A 24,804-nucleotide genomic window follows, 5' to 3' on the forward strand; every position below is an offset into this window, starting at 1 on the left:
TTAAAGCATAGAAAATGAGTTTTCAACTCTTCTTAAGCTTGGTTCCCACTAGAACGTAACGCAAAGACGTAAACGCAACGCAAGCGTTTTAACCAATGACAAGCGAAGTTATAGACGGTTAGCAATCACAAGAGAATAAGCCATCGCTTGTGATTGGTCAATTCACTTGCGTTGCGTTACGTCCTTGTGTTGCGTTGCTAGTGGGAACCACGCTTTATAGTTGTAAAGTACATGTGTTTTCTCGGCAGGTCTATAACCCACCCATCGAACCCGACTACAGTACTAATGCTAGTAATAATTTAATCAGAATAATGTAGTATGTTTTCTGAATAATTGTCCCATGTAATTTAACTCTAATTATTAATAAATCCAAAATAAAACATTCGGACAGAAATAAATCAATTAAGATTATTAGACTACGACGGTGTACGTTTTCAATTTAATATGATCTACAATCTTTCTAATAGGATATTAGCTTTATACTGCATTAAAAAAAATCAATTTAGAAGATTTTTAACATGAAGAAAAACAAGGTTGTAAGATGGGATGAATCTGAATGAGGTCACAATCTAGTGGATTTGACGACGACGACGACGGACATTCTAGTCCAATATTCAAGAAGATTAACCTCTATTTGTGCTGCATGGATTTGTAGGGCTTAATTTACGGCAAGGTTCTGATAATACTAATAGCCTAAAGCATTCATTGGTAAATATAGCAGTTTATGAAAACAACAATGTAATATCGGTGAATACACACATGCTGTATTATGTCTGTCATTAAACAAAGTGTTGAATTGAAATAGGAGCGACATAAACTTGGAATTTATGTGTTAAATATTGTGTATTATGAATTACATTCCTTTTTTTGTCTCTCATGCTTATTGTCTTGGGTAGCATTTGGTTCTTTCTATTTATGTATAATTTTGACAATAAAGGAATAATAACTTTATTCACTGCTTTTAAAAAATAGCTGCATTATGCCTGCATTTATTTTTTGTGAAATTAGAATTTCATTTAATACTGTATATATTTTGATTTATCATTTTCAGAATATAAGAAAAAAAAATGAAATTATTGCATTAAAAACAGCACAAAATCTAGTATAAAATGAACCATTAGTGTCAAACATATCCCTTTCAATTAATGTCAGCCCTCTCTGACACCCCCACACATATAAAAATGTACTCCAGGGGCAATAACCGTACGGTCAATTTATTTTAAAATAGCTTAATTACTTACAATTCTATGTAATTTGTCTGTCCTTCAATTCTGCCCTAAACCATAATCTGTCTTAAACTTTATTTTTGATGACTGCAATAGTATGTATGTTTTAAAAGTCTAAATCCTGATTTTCGTCTAATTGCTAAAACCTTTTTCTTGGCAAAATTTCATGAGCGACAGTAAGGTTGTCTACATAGGCTATAGACTACAGCATTACAGAACTGAAAATAGATATATGTCCCGACAAAACAAATTAACTTTTAGGTCAATGTAAATTTATTTGCCAAATCAACTAAACTTTTTACTTTAGGCTGGAAATTTAATTTACTGTATATATTTATGTGTAAATTTTATTTTAAATATTTATTTACTTTACGTCAACTTTAACTTAGAAACTCCAAAAACTTTCTTTAGTTTAAAGATTTACCTACTTTATTGTTTGTTACAAATTATGTAATCATCTAATCAAAAAATCTGATTAGTTAAAATTTCTAATTATATTTACAATTTTTTTATCTTATTAAATCCAATTTAAATAAAATTTAAATAACAAGTTTTTTAAATTTTTCTTAATTTATATTCACTGTATAAGATTTTAATGATTTTTTGAAGAAATGATACCTACTTATTGATGTAATTTTTATCAGGGCAGATGGAATGGAAAACAGATCGTGTGCATGCATACTTAGTTGGATCGTTAGCATGAATGACTCACAATCAGACCAGTTAGCCTACTATACGCTTGGGATCTATGACATACAGTATAGGCCTAAGTACAATATGCTAATATTTCTTACAACTTTAACTTAAAAACGTGCACAGAAATAAACATGTTCAGCTAGCCTGACAAACACACTGAAATTAACGTTAACATGGTACAACAAAAGCGTAATACTTACTGTAATCTAGCTGGCTCCACAAGTATAAGCAAGTCTATCTCTCCGGCTCATACAAAATGAATGAATCCCAGAGTTTCGTAATAATTTTAAAAGCTTTACTTAGACTCTAAGCAGAAGTGAAATCAAAACGTGGCGGCGTGTACAAGTCAACAACAACTTACATGTCAAGTGCTGAAGCTTCATCATGTTTGGCCATAAAAATTGATACTCGGATAAAATACTTGAATTGAAGCAACAGATAAATTTAATATATTAAAAGTGCTACTTGTACAGTAGAAATATCATTTACATGAAACGTCTATAGCTGAAGTAAGATTAAGTGTTTTATTTTTCATGTGTCCCCTTAATAGGCGTGTCAGCTTTAATAGAGGGGTCTAAAAAGAGGGGTTCTATTTTCATGTGTCCCCTTAATAGGTGTGTCAGCTTTAGTAGAGGGGTCTTAAAAGAGGGGTCTATTTTTCATGTGTCCCCTTAATAGGCGTGTCAGCTTTAATAGAGGGGTCTAAAAGGAGGGGTTCTATTTTCACGTGTCCCCTTAATAGGCGCGTCAGCTTTAATAGAGGGGTCTAAAAGGAGGGGTTCTATTTTCATGTGTCCCCTTAATAGGTGTGTCAGCTTTAATAGAGGGGTCTTAAAAGGAGGGGTTCTATTTTCATGTGTCCCCTTAATAGGCGTGTCAGCTTTAATAGAGGGGTCTAAAAGGAGGGGTTCTATTTTCATGTGTCCCCTTAATAGGCGTGTCAGCTTTAATAGAGGGGTCTAAAAGGAGGGGTTCTATTTTCATGTGTCCCCTTAATAGGCGTGTCAGCTTTAATAGAGGGGTCTAAAAGGAGGGGTTCTATTTTCATGTGTCCCCTTAATAGGCGCGTCAGCTTTAATAGAGGGGTCTTAAAAGGAGGGGTTCTATTTTCATGTGTCCCCTTAATAGGCGTGTCAGCTTTAATAGAGGGGTCTAAAAGGAGGGGTTCTATTTTCATGTGTCCCCTTAATAGGCGCGTCAGCTTTAATAGAGGGGTCTTAAAAAAAGAGGTTCTATTTTCATGTGTCCCCTTAATAGGTGTGTCAGCTTTAATAGAGGGGTCTTAAAAGGAGGGGTTCTATTTTCATGTGTCCCCTTAATAGGCGCGTCAGCTTTAATAGAGGGGTCTTAAAAGGAGGGGTTCTATTTTCATGTGTCCCCTTAATAGGCGTGTCAGCTTTAATAGAGGGGTCTTAAAAGGAGGGGTTCTATTTTCATGTGTCCCCTTAATAGGCGTGTCAGCTTTAATAGAGGGGTCTTAAAAGGAGGGGTTCTATTTTCATGTGTCCCCTTAATAGGCGTGTCAGCTTTAATAGAGGGGTCTAAAAAGGAGGGGTTCTATTTTCATGTGTCCCCTTAATAGGCGTGTCAGCTTTAATAGAGGGGTCTTAAAAAGAGGGGTTCTATTTTCATGTGTCCCCTTAATAGGCGTGTCAGCTTTAATAGAGGGGTCTTAAAAAGAGGGGTTCTATTTTCATGTGTCCCCTTAATAGGTGTGTCAGCTTTAATAGAGGGGTCTTAAAAGGAGGGTGTCTATTTTCATGTGTCCCCTTAATAGGCGTGTCAGCTTTAATAGAGGGGTCTTAAAAAAAGGGGTTCTATTTTCATGTGTCCCCTTAATAGGTGTGTCAGCTTTAATAGAGGGGTCTTAAAAAGAGGGGTTCTATTTTCATGTGTCCCCTTAATAGGTGTGTCAGCTTTAATAGAGGGGTCTTAAAAGGAGGGGTTCTATTTTCATGTGTCCCCTTAATAGGTGCGTCAGCTTTAATAGAGGGGTCTTAAAAGGAGGGGTTCTATTGTATTGATACACATACAAAAGGGTCAGGCTTTATTAAATAAAGTCTAATACATGGGCGTTATTGTCTGTCTGTACATGTGCAAAATATTTAACAAATTTACGAGATGTACAATACAATTACAATATAAAACATATCCTGTGATTAATTTGAAAAGTAACTTGTTATTGTAAACAAATGTTGAGTTTCTAATATTATTGCTATATTTTATTCAGATGATACGTCATAGTACAGTTACAGTAATGCTATTCATATCACTATGTCAACTATTTTTATACAAACATAACGCATAGGATTTCAACCAACTGATGATCGATAATTTTATGGCTAGAATTACGAGGTTATTACTATAAAAAAAAATTATTTGACATCTAATTCTTAACTGTGGATGATGGTAATTGTCCTATGACGTATTTCAACAGTTTATTTAATTTCCCAGTCATTTCCACAAAACTTTTCAAGGATATTGAAATTTCACGTGTTATTTTTTGGTATTATAATCATAGCGCACTTTACAAAGAGTTTATTTAAATGTCATTAATACTATTGAAGAGCTCAAATTACAGTTGAAGGAAAAGTTGTTTGATATAATTGACTATTATATCATCATTAATCTTTTTTTATTAAATGATTACATAGCACATTTTGTTTTTATTATATTGAAAAATGAGCTACAGTAATCTGCTCTGTTAATTCTCAAGTAAAATTATTCTATTCCTTATTATAAATATTATTTAATAGGTTAAGTGTTATTTTCATGAATTGAATAGAAAATTTGTTTTAATATGAATGAAAAAATTCCTCACAGTTATACAATGTTGTACAAAAATTGTATAGCTTTACCATTTAATTGTACATTTTCATGATTCTATTTATGCACACATCAGCAAAATCATCAAGAAATGGGCCTACTAAATCACCTAAAAACAACTCCAAATGAATGAAAGGGCTAAATCTTGTAAATTTTGAATATTTCACCAGTCGTTTATGGTTGCCAATACTAGCTAAACTACGGAACGAATTAAACGGTGTTGAACTCTTGTCCACAACAGAACATCAGACGACATGGTACATACAGTATAGGATTCGCTAGTCACTTCTTCAGGACCCAAGTGGAAGTAGAAGTCTTTTCTTGGCTTTCCTTGTGATCAAGGTCTGTTCTTTTTTTTGCGAAAATTTCCGTTTAGTATATTTTTACTTTGATTATTTTAATTTTGACATTTACTGTATATTTGTTCGTTATTTTTTCCGTGTTATATATTTTTTTAAATGGAAGCATTAGTAGCTTATTGTTTACTACGGCTGAATAAAATGGGTATTTGGAAACTCAGACTGGGCATACGCACACCCCAAAGCACGTCTGGGAAAAGAGAGTCTATGAAAACATTTGCTGATGAATATTGACATGCATGTACACAGTAGTTATCGTGAGATGAGCAGCGTTTTTTGTAAGAAATATTTCTTGTTTAACTTGATTGCTAAATAAAGAAATTCAAAATTGTAAAATAAACATCTTCCTCATTTCTAGTATACTACGGATGTTTAATAACAGTCCCCACTTAGATCCTGAAGAAGCTTTTCCTATGCCTACATTTGCATATTTAATCTGCAGTTTTTGCCATAAACATGCACATTAATACACATCAGTAAATGGCAAAATCCTCCTCAACAATTATTAACTCCCGATTAATACAGATTTACACTGAATATTAGTAATTGTTATGATGTCAATATTTGTATGTTAATCCTAAAAATGTATCGGTAATTTACAAATAAAATATTTACAATGTAAATGCAATTTATTGTTGCTGCCGGAAAAATCTGCTACACATGCATCATTCCTGTTCTTAAAATATCAAATTTTTACTTAGCTCCCATACGCTCTCTCAATCGCTAACCTGCAAATGTGGCAATACCAATGTTTAGAGAATACAGAAAAATCAAGAAATATTCCTTACAAAAAACTGTTTTAGTTATTGTTCTTTCTTCATTAAATGACGTTTTTAAAAAATTTAATCTAATAAATTAAGAAATTATTATAAATTATTTTTGTTTAACAATCAGTAGTAAACATTTAGTGTATACTGTGGTCTACCATACAGAACAAAAGTCCTAAATATAGTACTGTATATATTTCGGAGTAGGGGCATGATCCACATTCAAGTAAACAAAATTTCAAATTTCCCAGCCACTGACAATATGTATTCACAAATTAAACAATTCTTCATCTACACACAATTATCCAAAATTACCATAGAGGAAAGATTGTTTAGAAAGCCAAAATAAAAACATTGTTTATTGAACAAGTCTGCATACATCTCATAGATTCTCTTCTCCCAGATGTACTTCGGTGTTTGCGCATGTCCAGTACAAGTTTACAAATTTCCATTTTCCCAGCCTTAAACAATAAACTATAAGCTTCCAGTACGTGATACAGTTTCATAATGCTTCCGTCCTCTTGAATATAACTGCCTAAAGGCATGGCGCGAAAATACTTTTATGAAAGATTATAAATTCATCTAGCGAAAATATTTGAAAAACTAGGCCATTAATCCATTCTATAAAACATTTTTCCTTGGATCAAAATCCTGCTCGGACTCTATTCACACTAATGAATCCCTATTAAACATCTACAAGTGCCAATAGACACACTGAATCACAATATTTTAATGGAATAAAATAAATATTAACTCATTATGTGTTAAAAGCACTACTACGAAAATATATCCATTAAAGTTTCAAATTAAAATTTACTTCATAATGAAGATACAATACTTTGATAATAAAGCATACTTCTAATTTGTACTTCAAAATGTGAAATAATGCATTAAGTGCGTACCATAGTGCGACGCTACGTTACATTATATACACTACACTTGTGTACGTACTAAAGGATCGTAGAACCGTCATAAAATAAGTAAAAAACAACATTATTACTAACACACTTGGAATTATATTAGTACCGATATAGATGAAAAAGAACTAAAGTACATAGGTCAAAGGTCACAGTTATGACATTAATGTGCCAACACAACCACTACTGGTGGTATCGTTAATGAAAGAATTACATTAGTTTTAAAAAGAGGAATAACATGTGGTGTAGTACTAATCTACTAATTGCACTTAATGCAGAAGTGTTTTGCTTTTCACTTACCTTAAAGCTAATAATTTAATTCAGTACTTGTGTGCTCTGCTTTAAAAAAAGAAAGACAGTATGTATAGCTATTAATGGATATCCTCGTCAAGTCAAGTATATACGAATATATAGACTAGAAAATAAAACAAACTGAATTGCCAACAAATTCTGCTCTAAAAACAAAACTGTTTTTTCTTTTGTTTTTCTCTTATTTTTTTTTCTGTTGTCTTTTTTGTATATTGTTTAAAATGAAATGAAATTTTAAAAAAACAACAAACAAAAATTACCACATTGATTTTAACACTTTAGCAATATCAAGAAACTGTATTGTATGTAAATAACATGGAAGAATTATTCAAATATTAGTATTCAAAGTGGATAAACATGTTGAAAACATCAATGAATACAAAAAAATATAAAAAAAAAACAAATTTCTAGACAGCATACAGTACAGTACATGTCACATAGTCTGAAAAGTCAAATATCCATTGCTTTTAAACATTTTTTTTTCAAAGAATGTTCAACAGAATCAAGACATTGAAAGGAACTTAAAACAGCTATCAAGACCAAAAGGCAGGTGTCTGGGAGCCATAGGGATATTAATATGCTATATGAAGCTTTACTTTAGGAGAGGAAGTAAATGAAAGTATTGCCAATGTCAAGGATGATAAAGTACCTAGCATACTGGTATACCAAATTTAGATCTATATAAGAATAGAGATGACAGGATGAGTTTGAAGTACAGTAAAACAGATTTAATTAACCCTCCTTTAGGACACCTCCAGGCATGGATTTAGGCGGGAGATTTAGGCTTTAGCCTCCCCACACCATTAATTAAAATGTGAAACTCCGAAATCGCTGAGTTGAACAAAATCAAATCAAATTGGACCAGGAAAATCACACACAATATTTTTGTTTATGTGCTAAGAAAGTAATAAATTAAACAAACATTGCATTCTTAGTTTTTGTTACAATAAATACAATGTTATTTTGTTTATTCAGAAGACTTTGTTCAATCTTTCTATTGTTAGAAACAAAAACATCAGCATCAATAATTAAAACAACTTGTTTTCTGTATGTAAAGCTAATTCATTCAGTCTAGACAATAACTCACTATACTAGACTAAAAATAGATAGATAGGCCTTGCAATAAAATATAGTTTGAAAAATAGTCAGACTTGCCAAATCCCAGCATAATTAAGAAATACGTGTTTTTATATGTAAGGTTGAAAATAATAAAATCATTCTCTGTAACAAAACTATAATTACATAAATTAAACAAAAAATCAAGTATGTTGTAAGTTGTTTATTAGAGATCTTATGGATTTGCGACGGCTGACAACCTAAGAAGAAGTTAGGTCATATTAATTCAATGAAGTAGGACATGATTTCTCATTCTTACAGTATATACTGTACTGTAGTTTTGGTCCAGATGATCGCCGAGGAACAAGTTAGGTCATATTAATTCAATGAAGTAGGACATGATTTCTCATTCTTACAGTATATACTGTACTGTAGTTTTGGTCCAGATGATCGCCGAGGAACAAGTTAGGTCATATTAATTCAATGAAGTAGGACATGATTTCTCATTCTTACAGTATATACTGTACTGTAGTTTTGGTCCAGATGATCGCCGAGGAACAAGTTAGGTCATATTAATTCAATGAAGTAGGACATGATTTCTCATTCTTACAGTATATACTGTACTGTAGTTTTGGTCCAGATGATCGCCGAGGAACAAGTTAGGTCATATTAATTCAATGAAGTAGGACATGATTTCTCATTCTTACAGTATATACTGTACTGTAGTTTTGGTCCAGATGATCGCCGAGGAACAAGTTAGGTCATATTAATTCAATGAAGTAGGACATGATTTCTCATTCTTACAGTATATACTGTACTGTAGTTTTGGTCCAGATGATCGCCGAGGAACAAGTTAGGTCATATTAATTCAATGAAGTAGGACATGATTTCTCATTCTTACAGTATATACTGTACTGTAGTTTTGGTCCAGATGATCGCCGAGGAACAAGTTAGGTCATATTAATTCAATGAAGTAGGACATGATTTCTCATTCTTACAGTATATACTGTACTGTAGTTTTGGTCCAGATGATCGCCGAGGAACAAGTTAGGTCATGTTAATTTATTGTGCGCATTGTAAATCGTGTTTTCTTTTTAAACTCTTGAATTCATAATAGTAATTGAACTCTTAGCTCTTTCACTGTGTAGGCCTATTTTTACAAACAACTATTAATGCTAACCCTAGCTCTAGTAGGGCCTAGCTAGGCCTACTCTTCTTAATTAAAAGATTAATCCACGTCTAGCGACGGTCAATCGCGATTAGGTTGCATCTTTTTTTTTTTTTTTTGAGAATTAAGGGGGGTGGCTAGCCACCCTATTCACCCCCCTAGATCCGCCACTGTACAGTTCCTAAGTCATCACAAATCATAATCTCTCTTCCTTGTTGGTGGACAGAGAGAGAGAGAGAACATTGAGTAACTACTGCAGATAATGACAGAAGGAACATATTATTAAATCTGTAAAGGTACCAATAGAGTAACAGTACTGTACTGGAGAACATAAAATACCAAATGTTATTATGGGCTGCCAATTTGTGATGATCGAAAATTAGCGACGAACTTAAGTCAGGTCGATCGATGTGTCATCGGTCATCGTCTGGACCTACACTGTAGAAACCAGTGTCTAGGTGGGTAACAAGGACACACGTTTCAAATATTCTCACATGCGCATAATGAACTAACATGACTTTAGCTCCCTATCATCAATTTAAGGAAACTATACTAATATTTGGTATCAAGTCAAAGGACAGTATATCCTAAAGGTCAAATCCAATAATTACAATATCTACACCATTAATGGTTAACCATAATGTGAAAGCCTCCATATGGACTTGTTAATGCATTGGGCCATTATCACTCACACTAATATCATCATCAAGCCTAATATGTACAATTCAATCACTAGCTAATGGATTAAGGTAGTTTATATAAACAAATAATACTATTTATATCATTAGTAACTGTTTGACTTGTTTAACTGTACAGTATATGGGATATAAATAATACAGTATTAGTAGATTCAGATGCCTGCCCTGGTAGTGATACAGTAAAGTATTAATTATATCACCAGGATTAAATTCTACCGATGACGGAAAATGTATCTATTAATAGTTAGACTGTAGATCATTTTTACAAAAAAAGAGAAATACTGTAGCATTAACTCTTATTTGTAACTGTTATCTATTCTTACCATTAGCTTACAATTCAGTAAGCATGTGGAATACATTCCGATGATGTGCATTTCTTTGTTTTTACTGACTACTAAAGAACTTCCACTAAAAACTACATTCATTGTAAAAGGTACAGACAGCTGTGACCAAGTAAAGTACTGTACACTAACTAGATACTTTAGAAGCAGGATAGAACTACTGTAAGACCACATGGCTTCTGTTTACCATTTATTACTAAATTCAAATTAGATTAAATGTTGTAATACCTATTTTAATTTTATATTGGTAACCATACTGTACATAGTGTACTATACAATATCTGTCAACTTTGCAGTATTTTTTTACGTTTTAAAGTAATTAGCAATGCATTAAAAAATTAAGTAGTATTTCAAATAGCTCAAGCACTACAGCTTCTACTCTAGCTCGGTGCGGATCAATTTGATTTAGAGGTCTATGTTTAATTGAATTCCACTTTATTTAACCATGTAGGCTCAGATCAACGGATGGTTAGATTTTGTGTTTTTCATAATTGAGTTGCCTTTAATTAGAAGGCTACATGAACTACTTCATTAAGTACGGTAACAATTACTCAAGTCGGTAAGGTATAGAATGTTAAGAAAGCAGCTGAATGAAAATGATTAGCACTCTACCCCAGGCCAGAAAGAGTCTTCAAGATATGTTTGTAAGATCCAATAGAAAAGATCTTTGCATGATAAGACCGAATATTAAATTCTAACATACTATGACTTAATTCAATTAAAAAGACCAGATGATACTCAAAGAATTCACTTGTTTGTTGGTCAATTTACGCATGGATAGTTTTTCCCAACGCAGAAATGTCAGTGAACTTGAAGACTCAATCATATGATGAAATTCATATGATATGAGTCACATTTGTCAACGTGAACATAAATGCTTTATCTCAATTTTCTTGTTAATGAACAGGTTCACCAGGATTTAAAAAGATACTCTGTTTATAAGAATGAATTCTGTCACACGAATGTATTTGTGGACTTTACCATTTATGGAGAGCGGTGTTCAATGAATGTTCTATACTTTTCGAGTACTATAAAGCCCAAAATTGTCACGGCCCTAAATTTTTCGCTATTTTACCTTTTTAACTATTTAGCAACCTTTTATTTTCGTGATTTGTGTTTCTTGTGTAATTTGTTAAACAAAATTGGCGAAATGTATTTTGCCTCCGCGATGAACGTCAAACAACAATTAAATAGCTTCAAGTAAAATTACAGAATACACGGTTGTAAATTTAGGGATGTAAATAAATGTTTTGGCCACACAGTGGGTGACACGTGTTTAATAGGCTCTTAGATAGCGAACATCCCCATAATTAATGTACTCTACCAAATTATTGTTGTTTCTACAAAACAACGAACGGGTGCAACAACGCCGGCCGGATGGATCTCTGTGGTGGAGAGCATGGCGATGGTATTTTGCTGTTTGCTACACATCACAAGCTAGGCTAACACATATAGAATAATGTAATTACCTTAATGGACACGATACAACTTATATGATTTAATGACAAAGGATTCGTCAAGCAAGTACACTATATACATTTCTTAAAAAATAGTACACTATACATTTCATAAAAAATTACCTAAGAAACTTTTTTTATTCCAATTTGAACATTATTTTAGCGATCAATCCTCCCATGGCGCATGTCGATCGCTATGAGGAGGAATTGCATCACCGTTTTGAGCGAGGCAGCGCAGGCTGAGTAGGGCCTAGCTAGCATTTTTGGTCGGTTGCAATTTATTTTAATGTTTAAATTAGTACACCTGAAGGCTGAACAAACAATATAAATAATATCGCGGTTCGTAAATGTTTCAAAGAATACACAATTAGACGTTTATCGTAACTATTTCATTTTCACTTTTTCCATATTTAGGCTAGGCCTGGCTAACTATAAGCCAGGCTATGACGGATCGACTGTAAACAACATTGTTGGGAATTTCGTCATTTCTGCGCGCCCTTTATTTTCATGATCGTTGTTCAATTGCGAAAGTCGCGAAAATAAAGGCCGCATGGAAATTTTGGGCTTTAGAGTATATTTACTTCGAGGATAATGGCATTTGTCAGTTTATCAAGGTAAACTAGAAATCGTAAAACATACAAGCATTAATCAAATGTTTGCCAAGATTTAAAATTGAATGTAAGAATGTCACATGGCTAGACATTAATACAACCACAGAAAACATGTATTTAAACTGACCAAATGACCTGGACATTATCAGAAATACTTTCTTTCATTTAATTAGTAAAGGGAATTGCTACAGCAAAGGGAATTACTATCACAAATTGTATACAGTACAAGTGCCAGATAAAAATGACAAAACTACTTGAAACTATTGTAGCCAAAAAAGCAATACAAAAAAGTCACAGTATTACATTTTATTTAGTGTAGTAATAACTAGTAATATGAACTGATTAAATAATTTATTATAATACATACAACTTAGCATTACTTTCCAATTTTATATGACAATTTGGAAAAAAAATGATATTTTCTCTATTAAACAATAATTTCTTTGTCCAAATGCTAATTTATACTTTATTAACATGTCTGCTCTTACTTTAAAGTGGAGCTCCACCCAGAAAATTACTATTTTTCATACATTTCAACTATTATTTAAAAATATCATCCCTTATACTTCATATTTTTTTGAATTTTTTTTCAATGAGTACGATTTTCTTGAAAATCACGCCTTTTTGCGTTTTGGGGGGATACCTTGTAATTTCCTATTCTTTTACATGCAAAAGGGGGGTATATTTGAATAATCCTAAAAAATTCATTTCTTCACCAAAAAAAAAATGTAAAATGTATATTTATGTAATTTTTCCAGATCTTTCTATTTCTGGTATTTTTATCATGTATACATTGCGCAATTTTGCGTAAATAGACACTTTCCCCCGTTCGGGTCCAATTGGGTTTTTTATTTTGCTAGGGAGTACGATCACGTGACATTTTTCACAATCACACTACTGCAGCTGGCGATCTGTTATTTTGTCACGATGTTATTTTTGACGGGCGAAAAGTATATTAAAACATTCTGAATGTGACCCTATTATGTTTCACAGTGTAATAATGTGATTATGAGACTATTACTAAAATGTCAAATTTAACGAGATTTGAGAAAGACGTGGCTATATATTCAATAAAGCTAGGCCTAGGCCTACTAGAGTGTAGGTATGTACCGATGCTGCTTGGCCTCTAGCTAGCTAGGCTAGGCTGACAGCAGTGAAGTTTGTTTTGCTGGCACCCGACCTTGGCCTACCCATGGGCCATGATAGGGTGCCTGAATAGTTGCTTTTCAGTCAGTCAGGTCTAAGCTTGCACATCGCTTTACTACTCTTTACTACTCTTGTTCTGTATACTATAGGATTTTGTGTTTCACAATTCTTAATGTGCGAGAAAACCCAGGAACGATAAATGGGGCGAAACGACCATGCCTATGAATACATAGGCCTCTAGACAAAAATTCAAGGCTAGCTAGGCTGAGCAGACGGCTGAGCTAGGCCTAGCCCTAGCTTAAAGTTAAAAGCAATCTGATAAGATTATTATGCTGTTGTTGTACAGTGAAAATCATGAGGTTACATGTAAATTATACTGACATTCTTATCGGAAATATTACTTAGGCCTAAACAAATCGTATTAATTAATTGTGTGTATAAAATTTATTCCCCATTTTTCGACACATAATTTACCATAAAGGGGAGACATTTCATCAATGCGTTGACCGGCGACTAAAACGCGTCAGTCGCTAAGTGTAACGCGTTTTGCGACGTATTGTAAACTAATAACCCCTAAGTTACTGAAAAACTGTAATGTGTTAAAAAACACCATTTCCTGACCGATTTTTTAGAAATGAGTTTTTGGAAAATATTTCAGTATTTTTCCTGTTTTTTTTTATGTAATCACTTTCAATTAAACATACTTTATATATATATAAGCTGAGAAAGTCTGAGTGTAGCTCCACTTTAAATTTAACATAAACTCATAAAACTACAAAGCAATTGTGTTTTCTATTTCAAATGTTTGACTTCCTAAATCATTTGGCTTCTACATTCCATTAACGTTCTGGAGGGCTCAATGTGGATATAGCAATACCCGTATAAATCATGTTTATTTTTGTGTGTACTGTATATAATCTTATTTTTGAATAATATACCAGTGTACTCACGATCTACTAGTGCTATTATTATTCTTACTAGTCATCAATTTAAAAATGATCATGACAAGTTGTGGATTTTAAAAACGTGCTACTGAAACAAGGAAAAAATACTTGGCAGAGTATGAATTTTTTAAAAACCTCTTCCTAAAAATGTAAATTATATTCATGGATAGTAAATTTATCAGTTCTGCTTTGTAGAGAAAAGGTTGTTAACGTTTAGAAGTATTTAGAATCTTATGATCTTGAGGTTGCCAAGGACACGTAGTAAAGTACAAGTTACCTTTCCAGAATAATGAGGATGTTTACATGCTGATTAACATTCAGAAAGTTACTGCTATGAAAAAACTAGGTCACCAATTACTTATAATCCAAATTACCATGGCAATCTAATAGTTTATAAGTGCCATATGACCTCCTATACATGGTTATAACGCAGTTCAAAACTGCTCATTACTGTAAAATAGATGTGTGAAATAATGCAAGTGAGAAATAATACCATAGTTCATAGGTTATTTCCATTTCATAATAGAGACTTTCATATTTAAGATGTTAATATGAACAAAAAAATTGTGTTTAAGTCTAGATCTGAAATCACACCATTTTAATAATAATAATATCTATTTCCACAAATAATAGCACAAACTACAGAGTAACACATTAAATATACAGCCGATGAACATCATTAAATGCAAGAAAAGTAATATATAAGTGGAAAAGGGAAGCCACAGCAAGCAAGCAATACATTGGGCATCTTTTCACTCAGCACTGCGGTAATAATTGTAGCAAGCAAGCCAGTGTTATTGCCAGTCCTCTTCACACTAGTGCTGTAATTTTTCCATTTCATGCCTGAAAGGGGGGTTCTAGCAAAAGTTGCAAAATTCCTGTTAATTTGCTTCATTGCATAAGGAGGTTATTACAATGGACCCCCTTCACATTACCTCAAGATTGCAGTCTCACAATATGCTTGAAAGGGGGCTATAGGCCTAGACAACACAAGATACTTACAGTTTACAATCACTTTCCAAATACTTGGCTGAAGTTAGGTGAAATACTGGTATACAAAGATAAGGGGTTTATGATATTGAATCTTGTCTTTTACTCATCCTCAATTTATCAATCCATTTAAGATTGTCACATCAGTCTCGGATCTGAATTAAATTTAAAATACAATGTAAAATTAGGTTATTAACACTTTGACTGCCAAACACAAAGATCTTCGTGTTTGGAAACACAACGCTTGACTGCCAAACACGAAGATCTTTGTGTTTCGCGATTTTTTACGAAATCCGGTAGATAGGTTAATTATTGGTATATACTATAAATATGGACACTATATTCGGTCTGGACCGTCAATATTTTACTATTTGAAAGTAACTAATCTGGTTATGAACAACAAAATGGTACCTGTCGAAATAACATACACCGTGCATCACAGTAGCGCGTAGAGCGATGACTTGGCGCATTGTTTACCGGTTGCGCGCTAGCTATGCCGCCGAAGCATTACAAAGGTTTTTGTGGATTGGCATGTTTGTTTGTTATCTAAATAAAAAATAATGAAGTCATTTTCAATATGAAGTATTTAATTTTATCATTGTATGTACCGTATATTTCGGTGTATAAGTCGCACCTGTGTATAAGACGCACCCCCTAACTGAGAGTAAAATATCGGTATTTTTTATATCGTCGATGTATAACACGCACCTTATATTTCATCAAAACAATGTTTTTTTTAAATTGTAATCAATATTATTGTAATAATATATTTTGTTATATCTACAACGGCGTCCTTTATTTAGGTTTTTTCTTACTTAGGCTCGGCCGCGCCCAGCCTCAACAAGTTGTTTCTAACTTGTTATTCATGAGTTTCGCACCTGCAACATCGAGTGCATGGGATGACCGTGTGTGTAACACGCACGTGTGTGGGCTAGCCTCGCTCGATCATTTCGAGAGGGCGCACGTTTTCACGGACAATCGTATTCGATTAGTATCTATGTATCCGAGAAGTGTGTACGCTAGGTCCATGCTATAATCACCTGGAGAATATACTAATCGAATACCGTACAACATGTGGCCGCCAAGAAGGGCTTGCGCTGGGGGTACGGCGGTCGGCGATCGTGCGTATAACTATAAATAAATACTAGGCCTAGGCCTATTCCAATCGTAAACGTTTACAAATAAAATTTTATCGGAGCGCCTAAAACAGCTCCATAATAAACAAATCTTTTCATCATATTTAGTATAACATCACGCCTTGAAAACTAGGCAGAAGCAGGTTGCCGTTACGTTAGTATACTGTAGCTAGGCCTAGCCTACTTAGCTCAGGCCTAGCCAACGAGGTGACGATATGTACACTCTGTGTGGTGAGGCATTTATGTTCGGTGTATAAGACGCACCTGGTTAACTAGGCCTGGTGTCTTTACTATGTGGATTTTGGCGAAAAATTGATGTAAGATTTATGATTTATAAATGTAATACATTTTTCGATAGTGATAACTTGTTTTTATAGGCCTATTGGTGCCGTGTAAGTAACTTTTTCGTTGTTTGTTGATCTCACCGTATTTTCATATTGTGATGTCTTGCACAAAATCACGAATATCTCGACTTTCTTGCGCGAAACTACGAAAAACTCAAAAAGTGGGTTACTTTTATTTTAGTATTACGATTTACATATTGCGATTTAAAAATCGTACTTGGTACCATTGTAAAGCTAAAATCCTTATGATTATTTTAGTCTAAATTACATATAAATCAGTTTACATACATAGTTTCAATCAGCTTTAATAAAAACATAAAATTGGGCTAAAAACGCTGGCGGTGGCAGTTTCTAACTGGAAAAACCTCTGGCAGTGAAAGTGTTAAATTGGACAATAGCAATTATATCAGCAAAATTATTGCTAGAAATTGCTCCTGTGCATTAAAGTAATCTGCAGTATAAAAAGTATGTATAATCATAGAGATATAAAAATATGGTACAATAGATTGTACAGTAGGACCACTAAACTACCCAAACAACTACCACCCATTAGTGGTCACTACCATTGTTAGAGTGTGTGGGGTGGATAAAGTTGGGTGGGGTGGATAAAGTTGGGTGGGGTGGACAAAGTTGGGTGGGGTGGACAAAGTTGGGTGTGTTGGAATAGTTTTGAAAATGAAATGGCAACTAAACCAAGGAGTAAGAACATCTGAATCTGGATGAAAATACTATAATAAACAAAATAGAAACAACTTTCTTTAAAAAAATACATATCTCTAAAAAATTATAAACTCATTTTTTCTAATAAGAACTGACACAATTGAACCCAGTAATTAGAAATCCGTCTAGGATCTCAAATCATAATTGGATATAGATGTTTATTGGTCAGTGAACCGTTATTTGTTGTTAATTCAGCCAATCAGCTGTTTGTGTTTTACTTGCAATCAATACATCCTGGTTGAATGAATAAAGCATTTTGCATTGTATACATAAACATCTGAAGAAATTCAAACATGTTTTTATTTAATCCATGGAATGAATGAATATAGGTCCATGTTTAGTCTGTTTTGTTTGCATACTGTAGTCTAATAAATGACAAATTGACTGAAACTTATTGAATAATGAAATTATTAACAAGTTTACAGGACCAAAACATTGAAGATTATTAACAGAAAATGAATTCAGCATATGGCTCCGAAAAGACAAGATAAAACTACAATCAAAATCAATCTTTACAATCCAATGGTAAAACCATGGAGAAATAAGTTAGGATTTCTCCATGGTAAAACCTATTCTTACCTACAACAGCAGCACATGGGGTCTCACACAACAAGACGAAAATAAGCTCAATATTTTCCACAGAAAGCAGTTATGCAAAATATTGAAGTTAAACTATCCCAATAGAATCTCAAATAAAGAAATATATAAGATGTGTAAAAAAACAACCACTTTCAATCATATTCTTAGACACAATGTTTCTGCAAATCGTTCAATCGCATTCTACTTTCAGAAAGCGAACCACATTCAATTTAAAGTAAGACCGCAAACGACACGACCAGTAACACTTAATAAAACTCAAAAACCCCTCTAACTTTAACGGATCTAGTTCAAATAAAAACAATTGCACAGAATAAAAAAAACGTGTGAGGTGTATTTCCAACGACGGAAAAGTACATAGTACCTCTCGGCGTTGATTCAGAGTAATATTATAGTGATAATTGAAGAATTTACGAATTTTAAATACTGTAAAGAGACATTTCGGACAGAACACAGTGAATTAGCATAGCAGTCCATCGCCATCATCTTTACATTTTTTTACTGTACTGTATAGAGAGCAACTACAGATTACCACTGGTGGCAGGTTATTATGCTAATCTGCCATTGATTGCTTTAAAATAAATATAATGTATATATATATACCTACACACAATAATTTTCAAGTTTCAAGTAAACAGGAACACGCATTCTTTTTAAATATGCAACAACAGCCATTAACAGTGAGAAATAAACTATAATTGAGGTTTCATTAGGGCACCGTTTAGGTCATGGGAAAAATCTTAGTGTCATGACAGAGATTTGAACCCAGCCAGGATCTTGGAGCATGTGACCTACCAAACTTACACTACAATTACATGATAACATAAAAGATTGTTTAAATGACGACGTACTATAAATTTGTGAATTGTGAAAAATAGTCATTGAATTGCAGAATTGATTGTGTTACAAATATTTAACGTATTTATGTCATGCACTTAATAAAATAAAACAAGACAAAATCTCTGTCACTTAGCATAGGCAAGTAAATCATCCTTAACGTATAACATTAAAGTTAACTGGGCTTTATATCATTTAAGCAAAGCTTTTAAACCAATTTTTAGACCATTTATGAGCCTGAAACTCTTAGGTTTCCTACGTGACAGCCATCTTAACCTTTTACCCTTAAATAACTCTCGCAATTAAACACATAATTGTCCGTTACCATGGCAGCAAGCAGATTACGTAGCTGTATTTTGCAACAACTTTTTACGAATCAATTTACTTTACTTCTTGCTTAAACATTTTTCGTACGTAGAAAATTATTTTAGTTGGAATGTTACAATGATTCTAAGCGGTGAACAACCTCAACTTGCGATCGTGTATTCGAAAACACACTTAATGGATTATGATAGTACATTAAGCGCATACATATGATGTATTGCAAGCACAAATTAAGCGTCCCAATCACTCAATTGAAACACAGAACGCATAAACTAAACATACAAATCTGCATATTGGACAATCTGCAACATTTAGTAGAAGATAATTTTGAATATATGATTTATGTATTATCACTGACACATTGAAATATTCACAGTGTATGTATGTAGGTTACTTATAAAGATGGTCCCTTTATAGAGGTTCAACCGTAGTGTTGTTTCATGACCTATATTGTATTGTATTGTATATTGTATACTATATGAAATGGTGACTTAGTTTCAATGAATCAATCATCGGCATTGTTATTCCATAATAAAAATAAAAACATATTTAAATAGTGTACAATAAAAATAATATGATAATAGAATGGGATACAAAATAAGCACAAGTGATTTAAACATGTAAAACTAAGGGCCTGTTTCTATTGAAAAATAAAAAAAGAACGGTTTTTTGGAAACCGGTTTCGGCTGTTGTTTATAAAGATCGCGTTGCAGCTCAATTTTTACTCCAACTTCGTTATGAATGACGTCATTATATACACCACAATGCAGTTCGTTAGGCGGAAGCGTGATTGGATCAAGGTCATGTTTACTTTTTTTCGCATAGCGCGATCCCCAAGAAATAGCATCCATTTCATCATAGAAGGGGGAATTATTACCTGAAACGTTATTGTGGTCCTTGGTTAAAGTATAGGTACGTCGCACCCTCTGATATTGTCAAGTTGAACTCGTCTATTTTTCACACGCTTTACAATATTCTTAAAAACATGTAAGCCTATACGTGAGTCTTTCTTCCGACACATATTTTTTACGAACCTCGTAATGGCATCGGTCAACATTTTTTAGTTAAATAAAATACTCACTATCTAGAGAAATAAAAATGACTTAGGCCTAGGTCCTATCGCGCGGGTTTGACTGCGAGTTGACCGCAGTCGTCCCATTGCAGCAGACTGCAGAGTTCAGTTTTTGGGGTCAAATTAAGACCGTGATTGTGTTGCAGCTAAAAATAGCTCCGCGGAAACCAGTTTCAGAACGGTTCTTTGCGATCGAGACCGCAATCAATTGGGGTTTTTGAAACCGTTTTTAAGATCGGTTCTTTTTTGTGGTTTTTTGTGGGGACCCATTTCTGCTGGCAAGAAAAAACGGTTCTTGAAAAGAACGGTATTCAAAACCGTATTCTCTGCTCTATAGAAACAGGCCCTAAGAGTTTACAAGGTCTATTTAAACTCTCACTGAAAATGGTTTAATTGATGTATACAGTAATAAAGGTTGGCCATTGAAACTTATTGTATACAGTATTGTGGTAATATTCTTAATTATAAGAAGCCTTGAAATGTTTTAAAGGAGAAAGGAAAGGAAAATATAAATTAGAAAGAGATTATAGGAAAAAGAAATCGATACGAGAAAGACCTTAAAGGCAAAAATAGATATGATAAACCATACTCCTGTACTTTAATTGAGGAAATTTTTGAAAGACGATCAAAAAAGAAAATGATAAAAAGATAATTTGAATGAACAGATAAAAACTGTGATTATGTCAGTACTGTAGTACATACAGTACTGTATGTCCGGTAATCCTCATATCAAGAGTACCAATTCGTTATCAATATTTGTGGTGGTGGTGTAGTGTTCAAAAAGTATGCACAGCACAGGTCATAAGAATAATATAATATATTTATTTTCCTCCAAAAATATAAATAAATGCATTTTTATGAATAAAAAATAGAGGAGGAGGGCAGACAAACTGAGGAACAAGTGTCTATAACCTTAAATGTTTGACTGCCCCTGTCATACTCTGTATATAGGTAGTCTTTGCTTTATACAAAATGAAGGGGGAACATTTCCATTACCATGGGATCTACACCATAATGATTTATAGCAAGCATTGGAACTTCATTTATTGAACAATACAGTACAATTAAAAAATAGTTACCATCTTTTTCTTATAAATCCTACTGATTTTCAGGGTCAAAAAGATAAAAACATATTTCTTGACTCAAAAAAATATGTCCTTATCATAAACCTCCTTGTTACACAGTTGTAACATGATCATAATACTATACAATATTTGGATGTGGTGTGGTATTCTTCTTGTATATCACATACTGTATAAAGAGAGTGTCCATCTATCCATATTATAACCATGAAAGTTAATTATAGTTCATTTTAATTTATATTCAAAGGCATCATGGAGTGTTGTTTTAACTAATGATGAAAAACTCTCCATGCAGCCATACACCGAGGACCTCATTCTTGTCAATTTGCTTGAATATAGAAATGATCAGTCCATTTACTAAAATAAAGGACTGATTTCCGTCAATTAAGTCAACAGTAATAATTGCATATTGTGATGAGGTTACTGAAAGATAACATGAAGGATTTTCTTTAGCCATTAAAAAAAAAAATTTGTACAGGGACTTATTAAATTTATATTGAGGCAGTTTTAACTTTTTTTTCCTTCTACAGTACTCTGTGCCTACTGTATGCAGCTCTTTGATTTTTTTTATGTACAGTATAATTATTAGGTCAGTCTGTATCTATAATAATTACAGTATTTGATGTAAAATGTTTATTTATTGACATTAATTATGGATTTCAACATACTATAGTGTAACAAAAACAAGATTTGGATAAGTGTACTATAAGCGAGGAGAAAGTAATTCGCCTACTCCATGTCTATAGATATATTAAAGTCTTCTATATGCCGGATACACCTATCAAGGTTCATTTCCTGTCTTGCTTACGATCCAATTTTTTTTCCGCAAATTTCACTTCAGATTGCAACAGCTTAGAGTCTTTGTGACTCAATGAATGTGGTGTAGTAAAAATAAAAGTATATCAAATATAACTGCTTTATAGTTTCTGATACAATAAAATATAAAGATTATTACTTTCAAATCTAGTTAAATACTTGAATAAAAAATAATAAATCTGCTATTAATATAGTAATTAAAGTAATTCTAAACAACAAATTGTGATCAGGAAAATAAGTAACAAAATATAACATTAAAACTGTTGTAAACTATGTACTGCTCAGTGTTTAGTTACTGCATGGAGAAATTATTTCTCCATGGTTACTGTAAAGTTGAATTCATAAACAGCACTTTTTTTCGTATGATCAGCTTTATGATTTAAACACCTTTCTGAAACCTCTAACATTGGAATGGCAGCATAAATATACAGAGCATGGTAGTTGATATAAACACCCAGTATGCTCAATGAAAACACTGTAGGCAGTCAGTACGTGATTCACAATATGAATTACAGTGTGAACAAGGCAATGACCTGATAGTTGTCTATTTGGTGTTAAAATTACCCTGTTTATTAATTTGATTGAATTTCAAAATGTCATTAATGATTAATTATTTTATTTCATATATTTCAATACTAATTTGATTTACCAATACAAAAACGTTCATCATTTATTAATATTTTAGTGTTTGTTAGTTGACAACATAATTTTATCAGTGTGGAAGGGGGGAAAAACGAGGGGTGGGGAAATGCTAATATAAAATTAATAGCCTGTCAAAAAGTACATCACAATTTCTTTTTAGCTGTAAATGCAATAGTTCTACCATTGCCCAACTCTGGACCTACCACCATACACAATAAAACATACGCCGTGGTTAGGATTCCGGCACCGGAACTCAACTGCCCAGCGTTAGGGATTCCGACACGCTATTGCGCATGCCCAGAGCGAGGTAATCGGCGACTCTATACTTATCAACAGCGATGGATTATTTGACCTGCGCCACACGGCGAACTAGCCTAGCATAGATGCCTTCTAATATGGGATCCACTAATCTAGGCTAGGGCTACCAGTTAGACTACGTGACCAGTGGGCCTATAGTATTTATTTTGTAATTAAAAAGTGGTTGCTTCATTCATATATAAAATTCATATCATATGAATTATATAATTAGCCTACATGACTAGTTTTATGATTTTTCATAACGCATTATACTGTACATATACAACATGCAATCACAAGTTGATTTGTTGACAGCAGCCACCGCGTGGATGTGAAAAAACTCTTCGGGAAGTCAGGGTCGCAACGCTAAAAACTGCATTACGATTCTTAGATAGATACTGATACTTATTAATATTCATTATAATTATTTTAACGCGTGGCGTAGTCATATTTTAATTATTAATTCATGTATGGCATTGGCCAAGTTTCATCCATCGCTCTCTCGCTCGCGCAACGACTATCTAGGCTACACTACAATAAATCCCTATAACACTCCGACTCTCCGTGGTGTGGCACTTTGGTGCAAGCTATAATTCACTTCCCAGAGCTCTGGGCATGCGCAATAGCGTGTCGGATTCCCTAACGGTGGGCAGTTGAGTTCCGGTGCCGGAATCCTAACCACGGCGTAAAACATATATGAAGGTGTTTCAACATAAAGTAAAATTTTAGCATTTTTTCTTTTTTAAATAATACTCTAGTAATTACTACAGTATCCAAGTTAATTATTTTGAATTTTACCCGACATCTAATCCTTAATTAAATAAAATACAGAATGAATGTCATTTGATTATTTTAAGTACACTATAGCGGGTATAAGAAAATGTACATCTCAATGGAATTGCCTTACTACACCCAAACAGGAGATAAAAGAATGTTTGATCATCAACCAATACCCTATTTATATATAAAACACACATTCGCCATATAATAATAAGAATACCGTACGCATTTGTAGTAGGCCCAGTAAAACACTTGGCAACAACACAATTATATTGAAACGATTAAGAATGCATTGTTGAAATAACGAAACAATAGCGACCATGCGGCCAGGCTTAGTAAAGCGCTGTCAATGAACTGAGAGAGGCCCAAAACAAACATGCCTTTAGAACACAACGGCAACGCTAAGAACGAGCAATCTGTCTTCGGTTTGTCTTAACAACTTAAACATATTATTTTGTTAAGATTCCTGTAAGTCATAACATGACAACAGCAGTTGCCATAAAGCTAATTTAAAATACTTACGTATGGTTTCAACTGTGAATATATTTACTTGTATGTTTCATCGAAAAATAAGTTCAAACTAGACAACATAAAACCATGGCTCATCGACACTTCGTACTTTTCTAAGCATGCGTGTAGGGGTCTT

General features: G+C 33.3%; 1 protein-coding gene across 3 annotated transcripts in view; it reads right to left on the minus strand.

Annotated features, from left to right (window-relative positions):
• The window catches only part of LOC140040590 (uncharacterized), a 63,872-nt gene extending 39,103 nt beyond the window's left edge, over positions 1-24,769 (minus strand). The window contains exons 1-2 of one of the 3 annotated variants that reach the window (XM_072086638.1): positions 24,681-24,769; positions 15,524-15,666 (exon numbers count right to left, since the gene is read on the minus strand). The gene's annotated coding sequence lies outside the window, so the exon portion shown is untranslated. Of the gene's footprint in view, positions 1-2,122; positions 2,343-15,523; positions 15,667-24,680 lie in introns of those variants that run through there. The other 2 variants (XM_072086642.1, XM_072086639.1) reach the window with 2 other exon arrangements.
• Between the last annotated feature and the right edge of the window lie 35 nt (positions 24,770-24,804).

Source organism: Antedon mediterranea, chromosome 2, assembly GCF_964355755.1.
Source record: "Antedon mediterranea chromosome 2, ecAntMedi1.1, whole genome shotgun sequence".
Taxonomy (NCBI): domain Eukaryota; kingdom Metazoa; phylum Echinodermata; class Crinoidea; order Comatulida; family Antedonidae; genus Antedon; species Antedon mediterranea.